The following is a 20,089-nucleotide window of genomic DNA, read 5'->3' as shown; positions in this document are numbered from 1 at the left end:
CAACACAGTGATGTGAACACTAAGAGCAGGAATCATAGGGATTCATCAATGGAGGCGTTAGCAATTTAAAAATCCCATGGAGGGGCGCCTGGGTGGCTCGGTCATTAAGTGTCTGTCTTTGGCTCAGGTCATGATCCCAGGGTCCTGGGATCAAGCCCCGCATCGGGCTCCCTGCTCCGCGGGAAGCCTGCTTCTCCCTCTCCCACTCCCCCAGCTTGTGTTCCCTCTCTCGCTGTCTCTCTCTCTTTGTCAGATAAATAAATAAAATCTTTAAAAAAAAAAAGATTAAAAAAATAAAAATCCCATGGAGCCCAAAACCTTGGAAAAATGCTAAGAATACATATATATTTTTTTAATTTTGGTACCAAATATGAAGTTTGCATAATAGGTACAAATTACCTACAGTTTCATGAGAGAAAATAGAATAACCTGTAAAGTGGAGAAGAACTTTGAGATTATTTTCCTGGTCTTATAATTTGACCTGTATTTCAGGTACCTGATGGAGGCAAACTTTACAAAAAATAATTACACCAGCCACTAGACAGAATACCACTGTAAGAAAGATTTACTTGATTACAGAAAAAGGTTGCTGCAAGGCCCACCTTGTTTCATAAATGTAAGGCAGGTAGGTAACCTCAGTCCCAGGAAAAAATGTGTATTTCGTATATGTTTCCTCAGAGACCTCCTATCCCACTATCTCTTGCTGTGCAGAGCTCAAGGAGGGTAATATCCATATTGCCTAGAAATTCCAAAGGAAATCTGGAGAAGAGGTAACAAAACCATAACCCTTATTCCCAAAAGTAAAGGAAACCTGTCTAGATAGACCAAGTGATTCTGACAAAGGCCCCAAAGCGGGCAGGGCAATGATGCTGTAGAGTTGCAGTGTGTCTGAGGGTGGGCACTGGTACAAGGCTGGTGAGAAGCTGTGTGGGGACTGAGGCTCTGTGCCTGGGCGCTGGCAGTCCTGCACATTGCCTGTTCTCTGCCCTCCAGGGGATAAGCTCTCACCCTGGGAAAATGAAACTGAATCAATGAGCAGAGTGTTGAGAACCCTGACTAGTCCTCTGAGTAAACGTAACCTTGGGAAGGAGGATCGTCTCCCCTTCTCCGTGGAGAAGCACTGATGGGGCCCAGCCACACGGTGCCTGAGAATTATGGCCGAGCACCAGTCAGAGGTGGCAGGAGACTAGGTTTCAATAGAGTTTGAAACTCTGGATCCGGTCATGCCTTGTGCCCAGGGCGTGTTGTTAAGAATGACTCTGATCTGTTTGAGTTGGTTTTCTTTCTTGTTTTTTCTTACGGAACTCAAGTCCACAGAGTTGGATTAACCGTGATCCTTGGTTCATGACAACTTCATTCCAAGCATCCTCTTCTAATTATTTTTAAAATATAACGAATACTCATCATCCTTCACCTCAAACAGGAATTATAACCTAATATCAGTGTCACAGGTCGAATCGTGTCCTCTCTTCATGTCTTGAAGTCCTCACCACCACTACCTCAGAACATGACCTTATTTGGAAATAGGACCATTCCAGATGTAATGAGTAAGTGAAGATGGGGTCATTCGGGTGGGCTCTAATCCTGTATGACCGGTGTCCTTACGGAAAGGGGAGATCTGCACCCAGAGGCAGACACACATAGAGGGTAGAGGATGTGAAGGGACAGGGGGAAAATGACAATGTGCAAGCCAGGGGCAGAGTTTCCCCGCAGCCTGCACAGGAACCAGCCTTCACGTTGGACTTCCAGCCTCCAGATCTGTGAGACGGTGAACTGCTGTTGTTTAAGGCCCCTGGTTTGTGGTCTTACGTTACGGCAGCCCTGGCAAGCCAACAGGATCAGTAACTTCTTTTTACCAACGTGCAGTTCCCCATTCCACCCGCCTGCCAGGGTTCCCTTTGAATTAACAGGTCCTGAACTTTGCATTTATCATAACGTACCCTTGCCTTCGTTGATTAGTATTAGTGGTGGTTTTCCTCTGTATGACTTCTTTATTATTATCTTTATTATATATACATACATAAATACACACACACACACACACACACACACACACACATAGGGAAACTTAATGGGACATTATGGCAGATACTGTGAATAAGGTAACTTTAATCTTAATATCTTAATAATCTCAGTTTTAATAATCTTAATATCCCTTCCCTTCTCCCGTAACTTGCCTCCACAGTGAAGCTAAACTCTGTAGAGTAAAATCCTGTGGTACCAAGACACAGCCCACAGTAACACAGTCACAGCCGGGAACTGGCTCCCGTGTTCTGCCCAGCCTCCATCCATGGATCAAAGTTCTTTTCTTCTTCAGGAGAAAGGGATGGGGCTGGGAAGTGACCGAGATTTTCTCAGGTCATCGGAGGGTCAGTTAAGTACGGTAAATGTTTCACTGTTGTTGCATAATAGTACAGCTAGACTAAAAAGTTCTTATTTTGTTAACCTGAATTTTATGCAATTACATTTTGGCCCTCACTAATCATATTATGGCTGAGCTCTACTACACTCACTTCCCCAGCCTCTCTTGAGCCTGGGATTGGTATTGTGACACAGTTCTGACCAATCAGACCTAAGCATGAATCTGCTGGGGAGGTTGAGAGAAAGCTTTTGTTCTTCTGAAAAAGGGACAGATATGGCTGCTGCCACCTATGCCCTCTCCCTCCCTCTCCCCATCCCCTGCTTTTATTGCCGCCTTAAAAGAGGATTTGCTGCCATAGCTGTGATGGCCAACTCAACACCAAAGGCAAAAAGGTAGGCAAACCGCCAAGGCAGCAGTCCTGACATAGCTGAGCTGCTGAACGAAAGCCAGCAGCTGCCTAGCCCTAGATTTCAAATTCTGCAAGAAAATGGACACTTAGGTCTTTAAGTCACTCGTAGAGCTTCTGTTACTTGCAGCCAAAATCATCAGTGATGAGTACACAGGTGGACCGGATTTCCTGCTGAAGCGGGTGGGCACTAGGGTCTGGAACCCTGCCCATAGAGGAGAAGAGATCTGAATATTCAGATCACTAAGTATAAAGTCTGACATCACAACTGCTTAAAGATGAGTAAACTGAGGCTCAGGGAAGGAAAGTGACTTGCTCCATATCTGTAAAGAAGGAGCTACGGGTACAGGACTAATAGGTGCCCACATTTTTAAGATTGAAACAGAGGCTGGGAGTGGTAAATACAGACTTCTCCCAGTTCCCAACTTTGATCGTCTTATTCCCAACTTAGCTTTCTATTCACCAGGCTTAGTTTTATCTCAATTTGTCTCCCACTTAGCCAAAAGCATCTGGCACAACCAAAGCTATATATCACTTTCATTACTCTTTCCAGTCATGAAGCAACACTGACATTCCTGAACGAGAACCCTGTGAAACAGATGTTTCAATTAAGTCCTTCTAGGGTGTTTGGAGAGAATTCTAACTTTTGGTCATCGTTAGGTGCTGTGTATGAGCTCTGCCTCCCCGTTCTGTGCTTTTCTTTTTTTCTTTTCTATTAACAAATACCCTTCACCCCAAGAGTAAGCTCACACTATTCTGGAGAGCGTATTCATGGAAAATCATCCACGGAAAAAGATTACCAAGAAATGGCACTTGGTAAAAAAAAAAAAAAAAAAAAAAAATGATCTAATCACTAAAAGGATACATGTGGAGTGCTTGGCTTGGTTAGTGGGAGGGGGAGAAAGCATCACCCCTCTCTTGGTGCAGCCCGTAGCTGTACGTTTTTCTAATTAAGTTCCCATTGAGTGGCCTCAACAAAGCTACATTCTGTTGTCTCTTAACTTGGTCCCCAAAGTGCTGGAGAAAACTTTATGCTACTAAATTGCCACAACAAAAGTGATGGAAATCATTAATAGCTCTGATAATGCAGACATTAAGGTTTGGATTACTGCTCTGGGATATTGTTTCCAATGAAACAATGGTTTGCTAAACTGCAACCATTCACCATATCACAAAGAACAAATTTCTGCATGTGGACACTGTTGCTGGTACCTACTTTGGGAGTGGAGTTGGCAGTGTTATGCCTCAAAAACTTGGAAGTGATGACATTGTATCCCAGAGTACAAAGTCTACACTGTGGATTAGAGCCAGTAGAGGCAAAGGCACCTTAAAAAGGAAATGGTTCCACGCTGATAAAATTAAACTATTAGGAGAACAAAGATACTAACAAATCCTGAGAAATGATGTCAGTCAAGAGAGGAGATGGTCTGAAATGAAAGCATAGACCCAAAGAGTAACAACGGCAAGTGTTGCATTGCCTAACAAGATTTGACCAGGGGAGGAGTCTTATCCAGTGGGGCTTCAATATCAGGCTTGTGCTGGCATATTCCTGTATAGAGGTGGAGACATCAAGCTAATGTACCCTATGCCATTTCTGTTAAAAATCCCCTCCCCTCCCTTTTCTTGGTTCTATCCCCAACAGCCAACTTCTTGATTATATGGCTGCCCATGGATATCTTCAAACAGGGGAGAAATGGGCTAATATAAATTTTAGAGCCCACAACACAGAAAAATTTCCAAATGTAAATTAATAAGTAAAGATTACAATTTTCTGGTTTTAAATATCAGTATCTGCTAGCTTGGCTAGGCTGAGTCTGCCCCTGAACAATGTACCCGCTTTCAGTGGATAGAAGCCCAGTTTTGTAGCCCTATGAGACTGAAGACTGACAAACTCAGCGTGGTAGCCTCCCCACGAACGGCATCCTCATGTGGCGAGGCCCAACCCTTGCCAGGTGTCTTCAGTCTATATTCAATAGATAGGGACCAGGGGGAACCAAAGTCATAGAGCTGGATTCTCGGGCTCTTATATTTCCTGCTCAAGTCTTACAGGAGGCCAACATTCCCATCTTCACTAAGGGCTTACTCTCCTATCAGAATGACCCAGTGGCAAACACGATGATTAGGCTGGAGCTTACACAAACATCTAGTTTGTCTGCTTGCCTTCAGGTAAACCATCAACTTGTTTTTGTCAAATACCCACAGAAAAGAAGGATGTCCGTCAAGGATCCCCTGAAGGCAGGTGCCATTTTTGCATTTCAGTTTGAAGTGGCCAAATGAGAAGCTTTCTATAAAAGTACAAAAATTAGCTAATTTTTTAAATAGAGATTCCTTTACGGAAGCTACCCATTCCCCTGTTCATTGTGAAAAGAGAGAAGGACTTGTCCTCCTTTGGAAATGGATCATTTATTGCTCCCCACACTGAGGGCTAGGAAAGAACAGGGAGAGAGGCATGGTGCTGTAGAGACAGCTGTGCTGTGGGAGCCCCAAGGCCTGAGTTTGAGTTTTGGCTCAGTGGCTCCAGAAGGGCATGACTTCTGTCCCCTCTCTTCACCTTACTCCCCTCTGGCAAAGCAGAGCAGTGACCTATGTGAGATCTAAAGTCCCTTCCAGGGCTAACATTCTGTGAGGCCAGGAGGAAGGGGAGGAAAATTCTCCTAGAAAGAGCACTTGGCTTTGGCCTTTTCTGCTACATAATTCTTCAAAGCCCCCAGAAAGTTTGCACGTGAGTCTTGAGGTGGCTTGAGGACCTCAATGGACAAGGGCCCCCCTAATTCATACCCCAGCCGTCCCTCCATGCCAGAGTTGGGTTTGCGTTCACATTGCAAAATCAGTAGGTAAGGGAGGTGATGACTAATTTGTATTATTTGGGAACTGCAGATCGTGTCACCTTGATACTTGCCTTGAGCTGAAGGAGTCTCACCTCTAGCTGAAGGTGTCTGCAGGCTTTTCATTCTTGGATGTTGCTATTTATGCTCATCACCCACTGAGGATGTGGAGACTTCAGGTGCCTGCATGATCACTGAACAGCGTGGATCTGGGGATGCTCATGGCAGCTGGGTGAGGACCTGAAGCAGCAGCAGAGATGCCGGGAAAGGGAAAGAAAACTGAGACATATGTAGAATGTGGGAGGTTAGGATGGACCACGAAGCCTCAACAGGGATCTTGAGCAGAAATACCTCAGTGACAGAACCTATGGAGTTAAGTGCCTACTCCCCGAGTTGCCCCTGCAGGGTTCACCTGCAAAGTTAATAGCAACATTTTCTGTAGCAGTCTTGTTGTAAGAAACACACCAACCCCAAACTGCAAATGTGACACCTAAGAAGCTTTGTAGACTGAGAATTACCAACCAGTTACTAACTTATCTTGCTCTACGTGGGCAAATGAAAACTTAAGCCAAGTCCAGGGATCAATTCATCTTCCAGCGAAGCCATACATTAGAAATTCATTTTCTTCTCAGCGCTCAGAAACTAAAAGAGGGTGTTGAAAAGGAGGCCTTGCATGAGACATGCACAACCCCAAGGTACAGTGCACTTGACCCAGACAAACGCTGCCCTGCATTTGCAGAATAACAATCACATGTGTAGATGCACAAACATATGTGCATATATATATATATATATATATTTGGAGGATAACACATACTTTAAGAAAAAGCAATTCTCCCAGCATGGAAAGAAATAATTTCTCAGCATGGAGAGTAAACAACACTATGGTGAGAGTCCCTTGCAGAAAAACAGATTCTTGTAAGGATCAGATAATAAGTACCACCACCTACCACATTTTAAGTCAAAAATGATTTTAAGATGAGTGGAGTTTGGAGTTCTCTGGGATAGTGCAAGCAAGCCTTCAGTGGGCCATCTGGTCAGTGGATGCCTGCTGGCCCAAGCTGACTGCACCTAAGTTGATAGGAAATCCTTTCATAGGCTTTGCGGCTGTTCCACGTTGTATCTGTTAAGCGTCTGTGATGGCGAGAGCATGTATTATGGAAAAGGGCATAATGACGACCTACAGATTGAAGGGGGGTGGTTTTCATTTTGGAAGAGATGGTTACTACCCACCAGATTCAAAGTGGATGTGGCAGATGGAAGAAACGGAAATAGGTTCTTGGCCTGCAGGATTCAATGAGTGGGCAAAGCTGCCGTGCCGATGAGCCGAATGACTCCAGGTAAGTTGGCAGGCCTTTACCAGAATCATCTCTAAGAGGGCATGGAAAAAATAATAGAGTGCAGATTTTAATTTGGGGGGAGAATTTTATGTCTAGTAAACTTGAAAAAAATCGATTGGGTTGTGGACATCAGTGCTTTTTAGTATTTTATATATGCGTCGCTTTTTAACAAAATACACAATTAGACCTCATCGGTGCTTCCCTACAGAGGCATTTGAGGGGGGGGGGAAATTATTTATTTCTGTCACTCCGAACTCCAAGAAGCAAAAGTCCACTCAAGATACTTTATTTTGTTTTAATATGGCCATGTCAGTATAGACTTGCTCTTTTTAAAGTGCATACTTGGGCTTTGCCTATCTCTAATTATATGTTATGAATCATTATGATGCTTATTTGGATTTTTTCTAATCTAGCAAATGACAGTTCTGGAGCCTAGTATTCTCAGAGGCCTATCATAAATAGCTGTTGAATTAACTGTACGCTTCCTGCCTGCCCGTGATTAAAACTCAGTATTTTGAACGGCTGTCTCTAAGTGTGGTCCTCAGAGAGGATAAAAGATGTAGGGATGTAAAGGAACTTTCCGGTGTCATCCCAGGAGGAGGGGTGCATTCCATTCTTCAAAGATACTCAGTGTTTTACAATTGGAGACACTGCAAATGATCTGACCTAACTCCTTCATCCTACAGATGAAGACAAGCACAGTTATAAGATATATAAATAGGAATATCATCCTTCACTGATGCAGTGTTCTTTAAAAAAAGGTATTTTTTTCAAAGTAATATTTGGACATTTAAATAGTATAGAATAAAATTTAATAAATATTAATCAAAGACAATAGAATACCCATTCCACCCTTGCCCGGCCCAGTTCTGTTACTGAGAAGATCATTTCCCTAAATACATAACTCTAAACAGTAGTAAATAACTGGATTCCTTGATTTTAGAAATTATTCATTAACTTCTTCATTAAGGCAAGGATTTAGCTCACTTCACCTACCCGTTTTGCACATCAAAATTTTACAGCATTGTTACTACTACTTCCAGTAGTACTTTGTAGCATTAAATTATGTGTTAGGACATCTTATGTCATATGTCATCAATTTTCTGCAGTTTTTCTTGATTCTCTACATATAAGATCAAGATGTCCCCACCCAAATCTCTGTCCTTCCAAACCCCATTCCTGTCCTCAGATCCTTAAATTTGCATTATGGTCTATAACCATAATTTTTTGATGGATTGATATTTAGAGCTGAAATGAACAATGTTGATTATTATTTGCCCACATAAAGCCAGATGTGTTCTAGGATTGCATTGCCTTTCTCTGTGAGTCTAAGGAGATGACCACTGTACCACATGAAGAAGGATGATCCTAGAATCTAGGTCAAACAGAATCTCCTCTATGTTACATTTTAGTTTGCTTCATATTTTGACCACGACTTTCCTATTAGGATTTTGTTTCTCCTGGAGGTATCATATTTTCTTTTTCAGAGAAGTGCATGATTTCTTTATCATTTTCCTCAGACTTTCCTTACTTTTTTTTTTAAGATTTTATTTATTTATTGGAGAGAGAGAGTGCATGCACATGTGCATGAGTGGGGGAGGAGCAGGCAGGGGCGGTTAGAGGGAGGGGAAAAGAATCCCAAGCAGACTCCCTGTGAGCCAGGAGCCCAGTGTGAGACCAATCATGGGAGACCATAAGTCAAAACCAAGAGTCTGATGCTTAGTGGACTGAGCCACCCAGGAACCCCAGACTTTCCTTTCTAATGCTTAGAAATCATTCCATTCTTCTTCTTGAAGACATCCTTGGAGTTTGTTGACTTCCTATATAAAATAGATCAGTTGCTTTCAAAGTGTAATGAAATGTCTCAGCCCATGATTTCATTTCATTGGACTCTGTATCATTCAGTACCCAGGCCAAAAAAACAGAAACCACTCTAGATAATTAATGTAGGGAGAGATGAATTAGACCTTGAGGGAATTCATTACTAAAGTGTGGGAAAGAGTGGAAGAGAAAAAGAGAAAAGATGCTGTTACACAGGAACAGTGAATCTAGTGAGCCTCTACCACCCTTGCAGGAACTCCTGCGACCAACAGCCTCCAATCCCTTGGTGCTCTAGGAACACTTACTCCATGGGTGTTGTTGGAAGTCCTATCAGTGAGACTAGTGCAGCTGTGTTACAGGTACTGAAGCCACTTCCTCAATCAAAAGTTTTTTCACCTCCCTCCCACCTTTTAATTTCATTCACAATTCGACCATTGGCCAAAAAAAATAAAGTGAAATAAAGCAGAACCCAGTTGGCAATGGAGTCTCAAAAAGGTAGTTTTCAGGCTTGCAGAACTAGAAGGAGAGAGGAGAATACAGAAGACCATTATGGAGCTGAGTGCCAACAGACAATATCTTGAACCCGCTTGGATTAGCCCTACCATTTTTACGGCTGATATTTTCTACTTTTTTGTTTGCTTGTTTGTTTAAAACCTTTAATCCATCCACTAATTCTTCAGAAGATATGACTGGAATGGTAAACTTTCTGAATCTTTGCATGTTGAAAATGTTTGGATTTTGTCCTCACATTTTATAGATAGTTTGGTTAAGTACAGAATTCATTGTTTGAAATCGTTTTCACTTAAAATTGGAAGGCCTGGCTCTGTTGTCTTCTAGAATCCTTTATACCTCTTGAGAAGTCCATTACAAGTCTGGTTTTCATTCTAGAGTTTTTAACTGCCTTTCTCTTTGGAAAAAAAAAAAAAACAAACTAGCCCTTAAAATCAATTCTTCCTCAAACTCTATCCTAAGTGTATTCCCTTCTCTCACCCTAGAGAGATCTGCCATCACCCTAGAACAGACCCACTAAGTCTTTCAACTGGGTTATTGCAGTTGAAATGCAGTTATGGCCTCCCCAACTGCTGTGTTTCCACTCTTGGCTCCACCTCCCAGAACAGCTGGAGTTATCTTTTAAAAATGGAAGTCAGCTAATGTCATCCTTCTAATTAGAATGATTCAATGGCTTCCTTTATCTTCCTGTTAAATTTTTCTGCATAACAAGTCACCCCAAAACTCAGTGGCCTCAAACAGCAAATATGTAGATTTCCTTTGTACTTTTATGGGTCAGTGTGAAGTACTTCTGGCCTGGCTGAGTTTATTTGAAGCTGAATATTCGAAGATGTTTTCACTCACAGGTCTGGCAGTTGGTAGACTCATTGGTGTGGAGGTTGCAGGTGTGGTGCCTAAGTTGAAGCAGCTTATCATTGTTCCACATGACATTGCATCTTCTAGTAGGCTAGCTTCCCTCCTTCACATAGCAGTCTTGGGGCTCTCTAGGCATCTAAAGAGAGCATGACCCAATGTGCAAGTGCTCTTCCAGTTTCTGCTGGCATCATATTGACTAAGGTCTTATCACCTAAAGCAGATCACCTGGCCAAAGTTTCATTGGTTAAAGAAAAACACAGTAACTGTGGTCCATGTAGATCTAAGAAATCACATGGAAGTCCAATGCATAAAGCATCATCCAATAAATATTCCCAAGCAGGCAGTGGAGGGATAGGGCCACACACCACAGACTCTGGGATCTGGCAATAATGTAATCCTGCCAGGCTGGCATTCGGAGGTTGTCTGCCCTAGCCAAGAGGACTGGTTTTGTTTAAACACTGGTCTGCTCTCTGGTAGCAACTCTCTCAACCACGGTTCCTGGCCCCTGGTTCTGCCTCTTGAGAAATTGCTTGTTGTCCATTTTCAAAGTTACTAGTGAGGAAAAAAAGGCCTCCCTGGGGGCTCTACAGTTTTCACAGCACACTTCAAGCTGGTACAGTTGGCAATCACCATGCCCTAAAAGACATAGTAGCTTCTGATGTATTTGCCTTCATCTAGTTCCGTGTATCACCAACTACACCCAAAGTTCTTTCCTAAGCATTACTGTCAGACCTAATTTATTGTTTTGCATTGTTCCCCCCTCCCCAAGCCCCCAACCATGCCCCTCTCACCTCACTGATGACTTTCTTGAAGCTCTCTAGAATTCTGATGCGCCTGGCAAGGCCATGCCTTCTACTGATGTGTGCTGCAGGGCTGAGTTTGACTGGGCCTTTGTTGCACAAATCCTGTTCCATGTTTATCTCTTGCTATTCGGGGCCTAGAAGCAAAGAGCTTTTCCAGTCTTGGGTGTTCCAAATTTCTGGACTCTCTAATCCATTTGATCCTGCTTGCAAACTGGTCCATTCCATCCTGAGGTTATGTCCTTTTTGTTGCTATAGTCAAATGTTCACAACATAAAATTTACCATCTTATTTTTAAATGGACCGTTCAGTAGCATTGAGTACCTGTGGTTCTCGGGCAAGCAACCACCACCACCCACATAATCCTTTTCATCGACCCCAGCTGAAGCTCCATCCCATTCAACACTCACACTCCAGTGCACCCCTCCCAGCCCTTAGCAACCCCGGTTTACTTTCTTTGTAATAGTTTAATGGCTCCAGGTACCTCACACACGTGGAATCCTACAGCATCTGTCCTTCTGCATCTGGCTCTTGTCATGCAGCATAATGTCTTTAAGATTCATGTTATGGTACCTGTCAAAAGTTCTTTCCTTTTTAAGGTTGAAGAGTATTCCATTGTATGTATAGACCACATTTTGCTTAGCCATTCATCCAAGGTTTTCTTTTTTGCAGTAATTTGCTAAAAGTAGAAAATAAAAGCCAACATATTCCATTACTTGGACTTTGGACAACTACTTCCCCTCAAGCCACAGTGTCAGTAACACACAGTCTGTCTTCTAGCCCCCATGGAAAACAGTTCTACCATGTGGTTTTTCACTCTATAATGTCTTTTCTTCAGTCTCCGATACCCGTTTCCCTCCCCTGACCTCTGCATCAGTGCCCCATGTTTCACTGTTATTTATAACTCAACATCCCACTAAATGATATTATATGTTCTATTTAAGGAACTCTGGTAGTTGTAATTGATAACCCTGAAATATCAATGGCTGTCTAAGGTTTGTGTTTCCCCAAAAGGAGAAGCCAACAAGAAACTGCATGCTGGGAGTTCATGTGCAAAGTGATCCTAGGAGGCAAGAATGGAGGAATAAGCAGAGTGAGGGAGGGAAGAAGGAGAACACCATAGAAAATGTGTTCCTGAGGCCTCTGCTGCAGGCTCAGCTCTGGAGTGAAGCGTGAGGATAGTAGGTGAAGGGGGCTATTTTAGATGAGGCTATTGAGAGAAAGTGCCTCTGTGGAGTAACATTTGGACAGAGACCCAAGGAGGTCACATTTGAGAGATGAATATGGTGAGGGAGCAGGCCATGAAACAGCAAGGACATGACAGTGAGGCGAGAGTGTAGATCATGTTGTCACAAATGGCAGCATTTCCTTCTTTTCTGAAGGCTGAATAATGTTCTGGTACATATATGCAAATATATATAATACACATATTCGTCTGTTAATGTACACACATATACAAATTAGCTATTTTATTTCCTTTGGGTAAATACCCAGAAGTCGGATTGCTGGATCATATGAAATTTCTATTTTTCCTCTTTTGAGGGGCCTCCATGTTGTTTTCCACGACGGCTGTGTCAATTTACATCCCCACCAGTAGGGTGCATGGGTTCCCATTTTTCCCCATCCTTGCCATGCTTTGTATCTCTTGACTTTTTGATAATATTCATCCTGACAGGTGTGAGGTGATATCTCATTGGGTTTTGATTTCCATTTCCCTGATGATGAGTGATATTGAGCATCTTTTCGTATATATATCTGTTGGTCACTTACAGGTCATCTTTGGAAAAATGTCTATTTGAGTCCTTTGCCCATTTTTTAATCTTGTTATTCATGTTTTTGCTAGTGAGTTGCACAAATTCCTTATATATCTGGGATAGCAACCCCTTATCAGATATTTGCGACAACCTGGATGGATTTGAAGGACATTGTGCTAAATGAAATGAGCCAGACACAGAAAGACAAATATTGCATGATCGCCTATGAGTGTGGAATCTTAAAAGAAACAAACTCTTTAAAAAAAAAATCAAACCCATAGTAATAGAAAATAGAATTGTGGTTACTGGAGGCTAGGCATGAGGAAAAGGGGAGATGCTGATCAAAGGGCATAAACTTTCATTGTAAGATAAGTAAGTTCTGGAGACCTAATACACAGCATTAGGTGTGACTAAAGTTAATAATACTGTAACACATGAGAGTAGAGCTCAGGTTTTCTCACGACACCCGAACAAGATGATGGCAACCATGGGAAGAGATGGATGTGTTGACTGTGCATTTCACAGTGCATACATACATCAAAATATTACGTGGTATACCTTAGATATATACACTTTCTATTTGTCAAAAAAAGAGCAAATGGGATAGACTTGACAATCAGCAAGAGGCCAAGCTTGCTGGAGCTCAATGAGGGAGGGGAAAGCAGACAGGACGCAGTCAGGGGGATAGCAGGGAGCCAGTCAGAGTTGGAGACCACAATAGGAACTTTGGATTATATTCCAAACATAAGGGGATGCCACTGAATGGTTTGGAAGAGGGGATCATTTGATATGCTCCACATTTTAAATGGCTTCTTGTGTGGAGAATATTGGTAACCTCTTGGTTACAAGTTTTGGAGTGTTTTTGTGTGTATTTCAGTTTTACAAGCAAAAAAAATACAGCATAGTTTGTAAAGACAAAAAAAAAGGCATTTGTATTAGTTCTCTATTGCTACATGAGAAACTACTCCAACCTCAGCAGCTGAAAACCACAAATATTTACTGTCTCACAGTTTCTGTGTGTTAGGAGTCCTGGGGCAGCTTAGCTGAGCACCTCTGGCTAGGAGTCTCCCAAAAGATGGGGTCAAAGTGTCTACAGGGCCACAGTCAGTCTCTGGCTTGACTGGAGGAAGATCTGCTTTAAAACTCTGGCATATGGCTGTTTGGCCAGATTTGGATCCTCACTGGCCTGTTGACCGGAGACATCAGTTCTTCACCAAAACGGCAACTTACTTTCTCTAGAATGAGAATATCCAAGAAGGAGAGAGAACAATAGAGAGTCCCTAAGACAGAAGCCCCAGTCTTTTTATAACCTGATCTCAGAAGTGACATCCCGTCACTTTTGTCGTATTCCAGTTACTAGGAGTCACTAGATCCAGCACACCATCAAGGAGGGGTGGATGAATACCGCCAAGGGAATGAACGTTGGAGGCCATCTTGGAGGTGCTACCAAAATAGCCATTTCTTCCAAACTCCTTCTTTTCAGAAGCAGAAGCCCCCCTGAATATAAACCTGGATTCTACTACTCACCTCAGGGCCCTCATAGGATGGTTGTGCTGGTACATCTGAAAGGGTTTTAGAAACTACCCAGCATGAGTAAATGTGGGAGCTTACTTTGCTTTTCTCACGGACCTGGTCCTTTGGTGTTCACTCCAGATCTGGTCTGCATTCTTCTTCCTCACTTGAATTAATGATTTGTGTCTCATGCATGAGTTATGTTTTTTGTTTTTTGGTTTTTTTTTTTTAAGTGAAAGTCCTGTTTGAACGGAGAAGTAACACCAGTAAGAAAACAGAGTGCCAGTTCCTCCAGATTCAGGAAGGGCTTTCTATGTAATTGTGTACATCCCGGTAACAGAAGTTCTGGTAACCCGGTCCCCAAAGACCTGCCCATCCAGCAGAGGGGAGGGCAACAGAATGGGTGTGTCATGTGGGGAGGGGACAGTATTTCTATTCTTGTCTTATCTCATTGCACATTTATCCAAATTTGATTATAAGCTCCTCTAAGGCAGAGACCTTCATCTCCTAACTCTGGATTCAAACTCTGCCATGAAACAGCTCCCTGGGGAAAATGCTCATCTATTGAAGGATAGATGGTTTAAAAACAACAACAACAACAAAATAGCAGTGACAAAACAACCTTAAACTTCAACCTTGCCTAAATTGTGTCATGCTACTCCACAAGAAAAGAAAAAAATATTTCCTCAGAAAATAGCTCCTGTTTCAAGATACAGATATCTGACTCTGGGCACTTTTCCAGCCTCTTCGTGATGGCCTGTTTCACCCTGGCTTCCCTTTCTGGGCCCTGCTCTCACCCCAAGCGACTCCTCCTTCATTTTCAGCCTCCTCTTCAAGTACCACCACTTTACTCTTCTACCTACTTCTGTCTGAGTCTCTGAGACCGAGATTCATTCATACTCAAGTAGTACTGCAGCCTTGTCTCTGCGCAGACACCATCTCTCCCCTCATCTCATTACAATATATGGAAGCCTTTCCCACTAGTGGGAGGAAATCTTAGATAGCCAGCAGGTGGCCATAGGGGGTGCGGAAGGAAGGGAGCCCCCAAATCACAATAGACCTATTTGTTTGAGCCTAAAATTAAACAAGATTCAGTCTCTTTAGGGTGAATGAATTAGGAGGGAGGTGTCAGAATGGACTGCCCATTATCTGAATCTCTTGTGAATACATTAGCATTAATTAATACATACATGAATATGTTTTACATTAATTTGTGTTGTTCAAATATGAAATATATGTGGGCCAGCCATCTGCCTGAGGGCATGCAGGAAGCGTTCCCAGAATTCTCTCAGTAACCATGAACTAAAGAGTTCACCTCTAGGTTCTCCGTCCATGCTTAGACAAAAGATGTTTCAGCTACTCACACAATTAGGTAGAGATGTTTACAGGATAGAAAGTGAAGACAGGAAAATGCTGACATCAGGAAGCATTCTATTTAAATCCGTGGCAAATGAAGCACACTAAACATCTGAGGGCTACTCTCTGCTAGGCATTTACGGCTCTGACCTTATTCGGTCAAGCTAGCGGGGAGAGGAGGCTACAGGTCTCAGACACCTGACACATGTTATTTTGCTTGGCCCTCCACTAGGGGGCCTGCAGGTGAGTGAGTCAGACCAGTGGTCCAGAGCCGAGGAGCGAGGCCCAGAGAGCTGAGGCTGTCCAAAGTCAGAGAACCAGGATCAGGGTTCACATACATCTCACTCCAGAAACTGCTCGTAGAGACTGCGGATCAGCCCTTACATGGAGAGACCCAGAGACTGAAAAGGTCCCAGAGACCTCAGGAGTCCTTTCCTAGAGCAAGGGGCCCAGGAGAGCAAAGAAAGGAAAGGGGGCACAAGGGGGAGGCTGGAGGAGAAGCCCGAGAACAAGAAAACAAAGAATAGAGAGGGAAGGAAATGAACTTCAGGAAAGGAATGGGGAAAAGAAGTGACCACAAAATGCGGGGGGGGGGGCGGGCAGGATTGACTGCTTTTCACAGAGGAGTAAAAATTAACGATATTGTTGAATCCTATGGCTGAGCAAAAAGAATTGCTCTTCTCTTTTAACCATCAGCACTCCCTCCTGAAGGGAAGAAGAAGGGACTGATGTTTGTTCAGTGTCTTCTGTCCGGGCCTCTGCTAGCCCACGGGCATGGAGAAAACGAGAAGCAGACGTCCTGTCTCCCTGGAGGCAGCTGTCTCAGCACAGGGCTTGGTGAATGAACTCTACCTTCAGTCCCTACTTCAGTCATCCTCAGAGGATGAGGAGCAACCTGCAGAGGGTGCAGGATGGTTCTACCTGCTGTGAGCTAGGACCTTGGCATTATCACATTATTGCAATACAATACTTATTCCCGTATTGTGGATTGGGAATCCCAGACCCAAAGGAATTAAACCTCACACTACACAGACACAGACACACACCAATATCCCAAAGTCACACAGGGAGTGAATTCACTAAAATGGCATTGATTGTGAGCAATTTGAAAGCTCAATAAATAATAAGGTCATTTAATAGCTGACTTAACTAGAAATTTCTTAAATAGTGCGAGCTTCAGGTTAGGATTGATCAGGGGGTAGACTGCTTTTCCTACAGTGCTCTCACCTATGTTCTCTGGGTGCCAGCTTCCCCATCACACCTCAGCAGTTGCAAAAGGCACAGCGCCACACCGTGCAACTTCGAGCATATATCCTGGGAGTTCTCACAGCATAACACAAAATCTCCTTTTCTAGGTGTTCCCACCAAATCTCTCTTTCATTCTCAGTGGTCCAAACTGGATCACATGTCTATTTGTAAACCAGTACTTGTGGCCAGCAGATAGGATTAGGCTGGTAACATAAGGCTGATCTGTATACCCAGTCTCTCTAGAACCTGGTGGGGCATCAGTTTCTCTAAAAGGTCTAATTGCTGAGGAATTAGGTACCTGCTACCCGACAAAAATCAGATTACTGAAAGACGGAATGGGTGGGAACTTGGGAGGACAGCCATTATGTCCAGCACAGCAAGTATGATCGATTTTATGATACTGCTTCATTATTTTCACCCCATTCCTGTCTCCATGGGCGGAGTATACTTTCTGATCTCCGTTGAGCCTGGGCGTAAGCATGTGACTTCTTCTTCCCCTCCCTGGACCTTGAGTGTGGTCACGTGACCTGCGTTGGCCATGGAATGTCAGCATATGGGCCAGAAGCCCAGCTGGATCTGTCCTCCTCCTGCCATCACCATGCATACACAAGCCAGGTGGTCAGTCCGCTGACCCAAGAGGACGACAGGCACGTAGAGTCGACCTGGGCCCGTGAGTGCTTTCATACGTACCGTTACTCTGGCCCTGGCCCAAGTCTGCTGTGTGCTGTCGTCTTACATGAGAACTAGCACATTGCTCTGTCCATCTCTTCTCTTCCTCTTGGCTGCAGTCTGGCCTGGGTCTCAGCTGAAAGTGAAGGCGGCGGCTTTATTCCCCGTTTCCAATCTCACAAAAGCATCAGCGAGAGTCGGCAGCCACTTTTGAAGGTCTTTCTAGAGGGCTAGCTAGCTCTCGCACCATGTTCTCTGGTCAGCTTCCTCAGGCAGAACCGCACAGCCCTCCCTTCCAAATCCTGCCAAGCGAAACCTCGCAATATTGAAATGGCTGCACCTCAAACTGTCATGTGACTTCTGTATCATAGGAATTTTAGAAACAGATGGTGAGCACAGACGACAGTGACGGTTGTACGATGCGTATGGGGCAAAGGGGAACGAGTGAGCAAGGGGCGAGAAGCAAGCGAATTCTGGAGGAGCCCTGGAAGAGAAGAGGATTGCTGAGCACTTTTCTTCTGTCTGAAAATGCAGCCACAGGCTGCAAGAAGTTGAGAAGCAAAAACACCTGGCAGGCAGTCGCAGAGGCGAAGAGAAGAGGCAGAAAGAGATGTTCTGCTTCTAAAGCAAGGAGGAGTATATGTTCAAACGGTTTTTAAAAAAATCACGCCAGGAAAAATAGGCAGCAAAAATAATCAATGCACCTGCACTCGACCTTTGGGCAGGTGGGTTTGTTGCTTGAGGAGATACGCGGTGTCAGAAGAGTTGGAGGTTCAGCGAATGCACAGGAAGCCGATGCGGATGAATGACCTGGTACACCCCACATTCCCCACGCCACCAGTACCCCGCTCCCCAGAAACCCCCTTGCATCTCAGAGGGGTGGGGGCGATTTCTGCGGACGTCTCAGATGGCTGATCTCCTAATTCTATCATGAAATGTATTTCCCCCGAAGCTGGCATTTATCGCTGAGTTCTGGCACGGCTCCTGAAATGTTGCATCTGCACCACTAAACGGAGGTTACGTGTAGTTCATTAATATGCAAGAGGGGCCGTGAAATCATTCCTGTCTCTGACAGGAGTTCCTACATGCCTTTCTGGAATGCTTCATTTCTGAAGTGGTCTGGCACCAAGACTTTCCTTGTCTTGTTTTAATCAGCTCCATCTTGTCACTACATAAAGAGTTAAAAAAAAAAAAAGGCTTTCTGAAAAGCTCAAGGAAGATGCAGTGCATCTTCTTTCTCTTTTCTTTCCCCTCTCTCTCTCTCTTTTTGTCATTCCCCCACCCCCCTCCATGAACACATCAAAGTAAGAAGTGACATGCAGTGCCCTGGAGCTCTTAGCAACATGCTTTTAGGTTTGGGAAATTTCATTTCCTACCTTATGATGATTACATGAGGAAAGATGAAATGCTCGCTTTGAGGTTTATTTGAGAAAGAGATGTAATAAATGTTGTGGCTTCCCACTGAATGGAACAAATCCATTCTGGTCATGTGGGGGACATTAAAAATTACATATGTGTGTGTGCTTACAACAGCCTGTATGACTTCAGTGGCATTTGTGGTCTTAGATTCTGAGGAGGGAGACCTCGGATGGCTTCTTTCAGAAAATGCTGAATAAAGTTTTTCATTTTATCTAGCTCTGAATGCATTTGATTCCAAATGAAAATGAGTTCCCACCCTGTTTGAGCTACAGCAGTCCCCTTTAAAGCACCCTCACGAACACACACAGAGACGCATGCACGCGCGTGCACACACAAGTGCACGTGAACACACGTAAGCGTGCGTACACACACACATATACACACAAAGGATTGTAAGAGTCACACAGATTAACAGAGTCTAGATTCCCCCTGGCTAAAACCCACAAGTGTGCTGCCTGTTGAAGAATTAATTCAGCATCCCTTTTGCAGATAGTTCATTTTTCTAAAACCTAGAGCAGGGCAGAGAACATTTGTGTTTTGTTCTGACTACCATGTTTTTCCTTCCTTCCTTCCTTCCTTCCTTCCTTCCTTCCTTCCTTCCTTCCTTCCTTCCTTCCTTCCTTCCTTCCTTTCTTCTTTCCTTCCTTCCTTCTTTCTTTCCTTCCTTCCAATGTGTGTTTGGTTTTGCTTCAGGAACTTCTCTATTAGCTGGGAGCTGAATGGAAAGTGATAAGCTCATCTTGCCCAGGAAACAGAGCCAGCACACAAGCTGCACCTCAAACCGGCATGTGCTCATGGTTTCAGACCTCTATGCTCCTTAGGAGGAATGGATGCTGGAAAGGAATCGAGTATTCACTGAGCAGACCATTTTCCCGCACACGGAAGCCGGCATTCCGGGCTCCATTCAGAGCTCTCCCACTACATTCGCCGCTCTTTGTTCAGCCCACAGCTGGACCACACAGGTTGTGAGATGCAGGATTTGCGCAGGCTTCGCTCATCCCCTGCGCTCCGGCACGCCACGCTCCAGATACAGTCGATCATCAACCACCCCCAGGGCCCGTTCTTCAGCCTCTCCTGATCATGGTAACCATTCGGGTTTGGAGCAGCACCACGAGGTTTTTGCTTTGGCTGCAGAAAGAGGAAAGATCCTGATCCTTTTTCATCAATGATCTCAACCCCGGCTCTTCAGTAATGAGTAATCTGTTCACTCTC

This window comes from Eumetopias jubatus, unplaced genomic scaffold (genome assembly GCF_037043125.1).
Source record: "Eumetopias jubatus isolate StellerSeaLion01/CBP00866 unplaced genomic scaffold, mEumJub1_p1.0 scaffold_15, whole genome shotgun sequence".
NCBI lineage: Eukaryota > Metazoa > Chordata > Mammalia > Carnivora > Otariidae > Eumetopias > Eumetopias jubatus.
This window is presented reverse-complemented; position numbering follows the sequence as displayed.